Source organism: Electrophorus electricus, unplaced genomic scaffold (genome assembly GCF_041902795.1).
Source record: "Electrophorus electricus isolate QZ-2024a unplaced genomic scaffold, ASM4190279v1 Scaffold142, whole genome shotgun sequence".
NCBI classification, from domain to species: Eukaryota; Metazoa; Chordata; class Actinopteri; order Gymnotiformes; family Gymnotidae; genus Electrophorus; species Electrophorus electricus.
Window position 1 is genome coordinate 145,001 of NW_027658423.1, and position 5,758 is coordinate 150,758.

Consider the following 5,758-nt stretch of genomic DNA (forward strand, 5'->3'; position numbering starts at 1 on the left):
AGGGGGTGAGAAAAGAAGCGAAAACGTGGGCAGCCAAAGCGGAGAGAACCCACCGGCAGCCACGCTCGCTTCTTTCTCGGGCGCAGGGGACCACGTTCCTGGCCAGGCCAGGAGCGGAGCCGAAACGAACCGAAACGAACCGAAGCGGGGGAGGAGAAGCTTGTGCACGGAGAACGGGCACTCAACCGCAGCGAACCCACCGACCGGATCTCACCGAGACAGCGACCGGGAACCGTCTGCTTTTAGGAAGACGGAGGCCAGGGGGCACCCCCCCACCTACGAACCTCCAACCGCGGTCCCGCCTGAGAAGGCAGGTCCGACAGATAGGAATAGCGACCTCAGACAGGCGTAGCCCCGGGATGGACCCGGGGCCGCAATGTGCGTTCGAAATGTCGATGATCAATGTGTCCTGCAATTCACATTAGTTCTCGCAGCTGGCTGCGTTCTTCATCGACGCACGAGCCAAGTGATCCACCGCTAAGAGTTGTACTCTTTTATTTCAGGCTCAGTTTAGGTCTTTCACCACGACTACAAAGACAGGTTTAAAAGGTTCACCAACCGGTCAGGCGCCCCCGTCTGCGAGTGTTGAAACGGGCGCGGGGTTGCGCTTTGCCCACACGCCCCACGTGGCAGACGAGTCAGTCTTTGAACCGCGGCCCTCCGCGCCCGCCCCGTCCGACCCCTCGAAAGGGGTGGAACTCACGTAGCGTGGGCCAAGCCCTAGGTACCTGCCGGGGTCCCCCTGAGACTCCTTTCTGAGAGAGAGAAGCAGGGGAACCGGCTGCGCCACCCACCACCACCACGCCCCAGGACGCCGGTGGGCGGACGAACACAGGAAGGGCCATGGCCTGCCCCACGAGGAGCAGCGCTCGCAACCCCCCCCGGAAAGTCCGCTCGTCAGCGAGCAAGGGGACGGGGATGAATGACAAGGACAACAAAATAGGAAAACCCCTCGCGGTGGACGGAGGCAGCGGCCGTGCGAGCGAGAGGGAGGGCGCGGGACGGACCCGTACGACCCGCTCGACTCGCAGGCGCTTCTCCTGCCGGCAAGGTGAGGGAAACCGGCCTTCGCCCGACGAGCGGGACGCCGAGTTTTTTGAACGACGCGTCTCTCGCGCTGGAACCCAGAGAATACCGGGGCCTGCGGGGGGGGGTGCTGAAGGACGACGCGGAGGAAGAGGCGGAGGACGAGGAAGGGGTGGGAGGGACTAGGCTCCTCCTTTATGCCTTCTGTCCAGCCTGACCTGCAAGCGACCACGTGTAACAGCAACCCCGAAGACCCTTTCGACCCTGGGCCCCGACGCGGGGGGACGGCGAAGTCGAGGGGGTCGGGAGAGGAGGCACGCCGGGAGCGTTACCCGTTAATGATCCTTTCGCAGGTTCACCTACGAAAACCTTGTTACGACTTTTACTTCCTCTAGATAGTCAAGTTGATCGACTTCTCGGCGCTCCGCCAAGGCCCGCGAGGAGCCCCGGCGGGGGCCGGATCCGAGGACCTCACTAAACCATCCGATCGGTAGTAGCGACGGGCGGTGTGTACAAAGGGCAGGGACTTAATCAACGCGAGCTTATGACCCGCGCTTACTGGGAATTCCTCGTTCATGGGGAATAATTGCAATCCCCAGTCCCCATCACGAATGGGGTTCAGCGGATTACCCGCACCTCTCGGTGTAGGGTAGGCACACGCTGACCAACCATTGTGGCGCGCGTGCAGCCACGGACATCTAAGGGCATCACAGACCTGTTATTGCTCCATCTCGCGTGGCTGAACGCCACTTGTCCCTCTAAGAAGTTTGACGCCGACCGCGGAGGCCGCGTAACTATTTAGCATGCCGGAGTCTCGTTCGTTATCGGAATTAACCAGACAAATCGCTCCACCAACTAAGAACGGCCATGCACCACCACCCACAGAATCGAGAAAGAGCTATCAATCTGTCATCCTTTCCGTGTCCGGGCCGGGTGAGGTTTCCCGTGTTGAGTCAAATTAAGCCGCAGGCTCCACTCCTGGTGGTGCCCTTCCGTCATTCCTTTAAGTTTCAGCTTTGCAACCATACTCCCCCCGGAACCACAGACTCGTGGTTTCCCTCACGCTGCCCGGCGGGTCATGGGAATAACGCCGCCGGATCGCGGGTCGGCATAGTTTACGGTCGGAACTACGACGGTATCTGATCGTCTTCGAACCTCCGACTTTCGTTCTTGATTAATGAAAACATTCTTGGGCAAATGCTTTCGCTTTCGTCCGTCTTGCGCCGGTCCAAGAATTTCACCTCTAGCGGCGCAATACGAATGCCCCCGGCCGTCCCTCTTAATCATGGCCCTGGTTCAGGAAACCCACAAAATAGAACCGGAGTCCTATTCCATTATTCCTAGCTCAGGTATTCAGGCGAGAAGCGGGCCCGCTTTGAACACTCTAATTTTTTCAAAGTAAACGCTCCGAGCCCCGTCCGGACACCCAGCCAAGGCATCCGGGGGGCACCGGGAGACAGGGTCTGAGACAGGCGGTGGCACGCCTCGCGGCGGACCGCCAGCCCACTCCCGACATCCAACTACGAGCTTTTTAACTGCAGCAACTTTAATATACGCTATTGGAGCTGGAATTACCGCGGCTGCTGGCACCAGACTTGCCCTCCAATGGGTCCTCACCCATGGGTTTAGGATACGCTCATTCCGATTACAGGGCCTCGAAAGAGACCTGTATCGTTATTTTTCGTCACTACCTCCCCGTGTCGGGAATGGGTAATTTGCGCGCCTGCTGCCTTCCTTGGATGTGGTAGCCGTTTCTCAGGCTCCCTCTCCGGAATCGAACCCTGATTCCCCGTTACCCGTGGTCACCATGGTAGCCGACTATGGTACCATCGAAAGTTGATAGGGCAGACATTCGAATGAGACGTCGCCGCCGCGGAGGGCGCGCGATCGGCCCGAGGTTATCTAGAGTCACCAAAGCGGCCGGGGGGCCCGAGCCCCCCGGATGGGTTTTGGGTCTGATAAATGCACGCATCCCCCGAAGGGTCAGCGCTCGTTTGCATGTATTAGCTCTAGAATTACCACAGTTATCCGAGTAACGTGTGGAGCGATCAAAGGAACCATAACTGATTTAATGAGCCATTCGCAGTTTCACTGTACCGGCCGTGTGCACTTAGACCTGCATGGCTTAATCTTTGAGACAAGCATATGTTACTGGCAGGATCAACCAGGTAGTTTGCACCGTGGTCTGGGATGAACCACGAGTGACATCCGCCTCCCCTTCCGGGGGCTAGGAAGCAGCGGGTTGTAAGTGCGTGCGCCGTCAGGTCCAGACGCCATACAGGGCTACCCAGGACAGCTTCCGCGGCCAGTGTAAACGTGCTCGCGCACCGCCTCTGGCCTTCGGACGCCGACCTCTCACCTTGATGCAAAGCTGTCCCATCCGGTCATGCCCGCACCGTACCCCGTCCACCTCCTCCGGAGGTGCGGACGGCCGACTCCAGGTGCTTTCGGCGTTCCCTCTCTTCACGCCGTTTGATTTTCGTGGGCCGCTGGTGGGGGGACAAGGGAAAGACCTCGTCGAATTCCCTCCCCCCTAGCCTCGCTCAACCTACGTTTCGTGATGTAACCAAGAAGAGTGATTCGTGGGCCCAGGTAGGTTTGAAGAGGAGCCAACAAAGCAGGGCACTCCCTTCCTCCCAAACCACAGACACCATTATAGGACAACTGAGTAGACAGACTGGCCGTCTGAGTCTCCCCCAGAGAGTTCTGGGATGGGTTACAAATAACCCCCACCCCCCATCAGAGGCTTGACCCGCTAGAACCAGGGAGGATCTGTCAAAACCGCTCTCCACATCAGAAGTTCTGGATCAGCCGGGGCTGGTCGGCAGACGTCCACCTAAGGCCGTGGCCTAACCCCGTGTGGGGGGATAGCGCTCGCACCCGTACACGTGACACCCGCTCGTCAAATGGCTGGCTCCTCACTTACCGTAGGGGGAATGGTTTGCCTACCCCTGGCGGGTCTGGTACTCCACTCTACCAAACAAGGAAGCAACACACCAATAGACCCCTGCAACACCGGGCAGCTTTGGGCAGTGTCATTACACTCCTCCTTGTTCTTCACTTCCTTCCGTAGTGATTTTTTTTTTTTTTTCGTGGCCATTGCCGTGCATGGCTTCCCCATCGCTTTGCATGCTCTCCATTGCCTCGTGCTGCTTCACCATTGGTCTCACCTGGAGACCGAAGCCGCTCTCCCAGTAACCCCGATGGTACCTGGCCAGAAAACCCCGTGCCCGATTTCATCTAGGACAAGGGCCAAACCACAGACCGTGCCCGTCCAGGGTCAACCCCTGGTCGGACAGGCCTGGTGGGTCGATACCATGGATGTGGCAGGCACGACGAGAATCCACTGGTACATTTACAAACACGCCCACCCTGGTGGCATGGCTGTACGACCCATCGTCGAAGCACGCTGCGGCGGACTGAGCCATTGGATCCAGTTGCCTGGGCGTACACTCAGCCCAACAGACGCACTCGGGTCGGGGAGAGCAAAGCAGACTGGTGCCTGGATGTGCCCACTTCCATAGGGGAATCGGCATGATGGTTCACTTAACCCGAGGAGGGCTCCCCTCGCGGGATAAGCACCCCCCTCGGGGGATGGGGGGGGGGGGGGCATCAGAGCACACCACTTTCCGGTAGGGGACAGGCGTTTGATCATGTGTCCGAGGGAGAGCTCCCCTTGCCGCGAACACAGCCCTCGGACTCCCTTGGGCTTCCAGAGAACGCCACTGGGATGAATTTAGTGCTTGGACCCCATTGATCTCTTTGCTCTCCCATATACCCGACGGGACCTATTTGCAAACCCCGTGCCAACCAGACCTCCAGGAAGGGGGCTGGCGGCTAACCATGCCCAGGCAGGGTGCACCCTGGTCGGACACTTTGGGAGGGTCGAGAGCCTGGAAGTGCCACCCGGGGGAGTAATTCTGATTTCCGTTTTAATGCACTCAGGGACAGCCCGAGGACCTCTGTAGTGCACCTGAGGCGGGACTGAGCCGTCGGGTCCAGGGGTCTGGAGTTCGGAACCTCCAGGGTTCACCTGGCTGTTCTCTTAGCCCGGCAGGGTGCACCCTGGTCGGACACTTTGGGAGGGTCGAGAGCCTGGATGTGCCACCCCGACGAGTAATGAGTTTTTCCCTTCGTATCTCTTCCGGACCAGGTCCGATTCGCACGAAACTCGCTGGCATGGCCAGGAGCGCCCCCTGCTGCCCACGCCACCGTCCCCGCGCTTCTACTCCCGAGGGCCGAGGAGACAGCGAAGCGTGGTCGGGTCTGCCTGCTTCCAGGGTCTCCCTGGTACTCTCCAGTCTCCCGAGTCCATCGGGTCCGACCTCGTATTTTTAGCCCAGACGGGGAATGAGAAAGGGGCCCCCGACCGCCCGAGGGCGGGCGCTCGCTTCTCAGCCTAGGAACGTCCGATTCCCACGAAACTTTTACGCCAGACGTTCCTGGCAGCGAGCGCGTTCAAAGGTGACCCGCGCTGCTTCTCTCCTCCCAAGGCCGAAGAGATATTCGTCTTCAAACCCGACCGGCCCTGTGTTGCGCCCGGGTCGGTTTTAAAAATCATAGCGTAAAAACGGTGGGTGCGCTTCGCCTGCCGCTTGGACAGCGTTAAACGGCAGCCCCGGCTTTCCAAAGGGGCCCTCAACCGACTTTCTGCTCCCAAGGAGCCCAGAGATGTGAAACCGAAAAATCAAAACCCCGTGCCAACCAGACCTCAGGAAGGGGGCTGGCGGCT

General features: G+C 59.5%; 2 non-coding genes across 2 annotated transcripts; both read right to left on the bottom strand.

Moving 5' to 3' along the window:
- Window positions 1-333: 333 nt before the first annotated feature.
- Window positions 334-486, bottom strand: LOC145654638 (5.8S ribosomal RNA). Its single transcript, XR_014120845.1, has one exon. It is a non-coding gene; the product is annotated as a 5.8S ribosomal RNA (ribosomal RNA).
- Window positions 487-1,362: 876 nt separating this feature from the next.
- LOC145654648 (18S ribosomal RNA) lies at window positions 1,363-3,197 on the bottom strand. The gene has a single exon (XR_014120855.1). It is a non-coding gene; the product is annotated as an 18S ribosomal RNA (ribosomal RNA).
- Window positions 3,198-5,758: the final 2,561 nt, after the last annotated feature.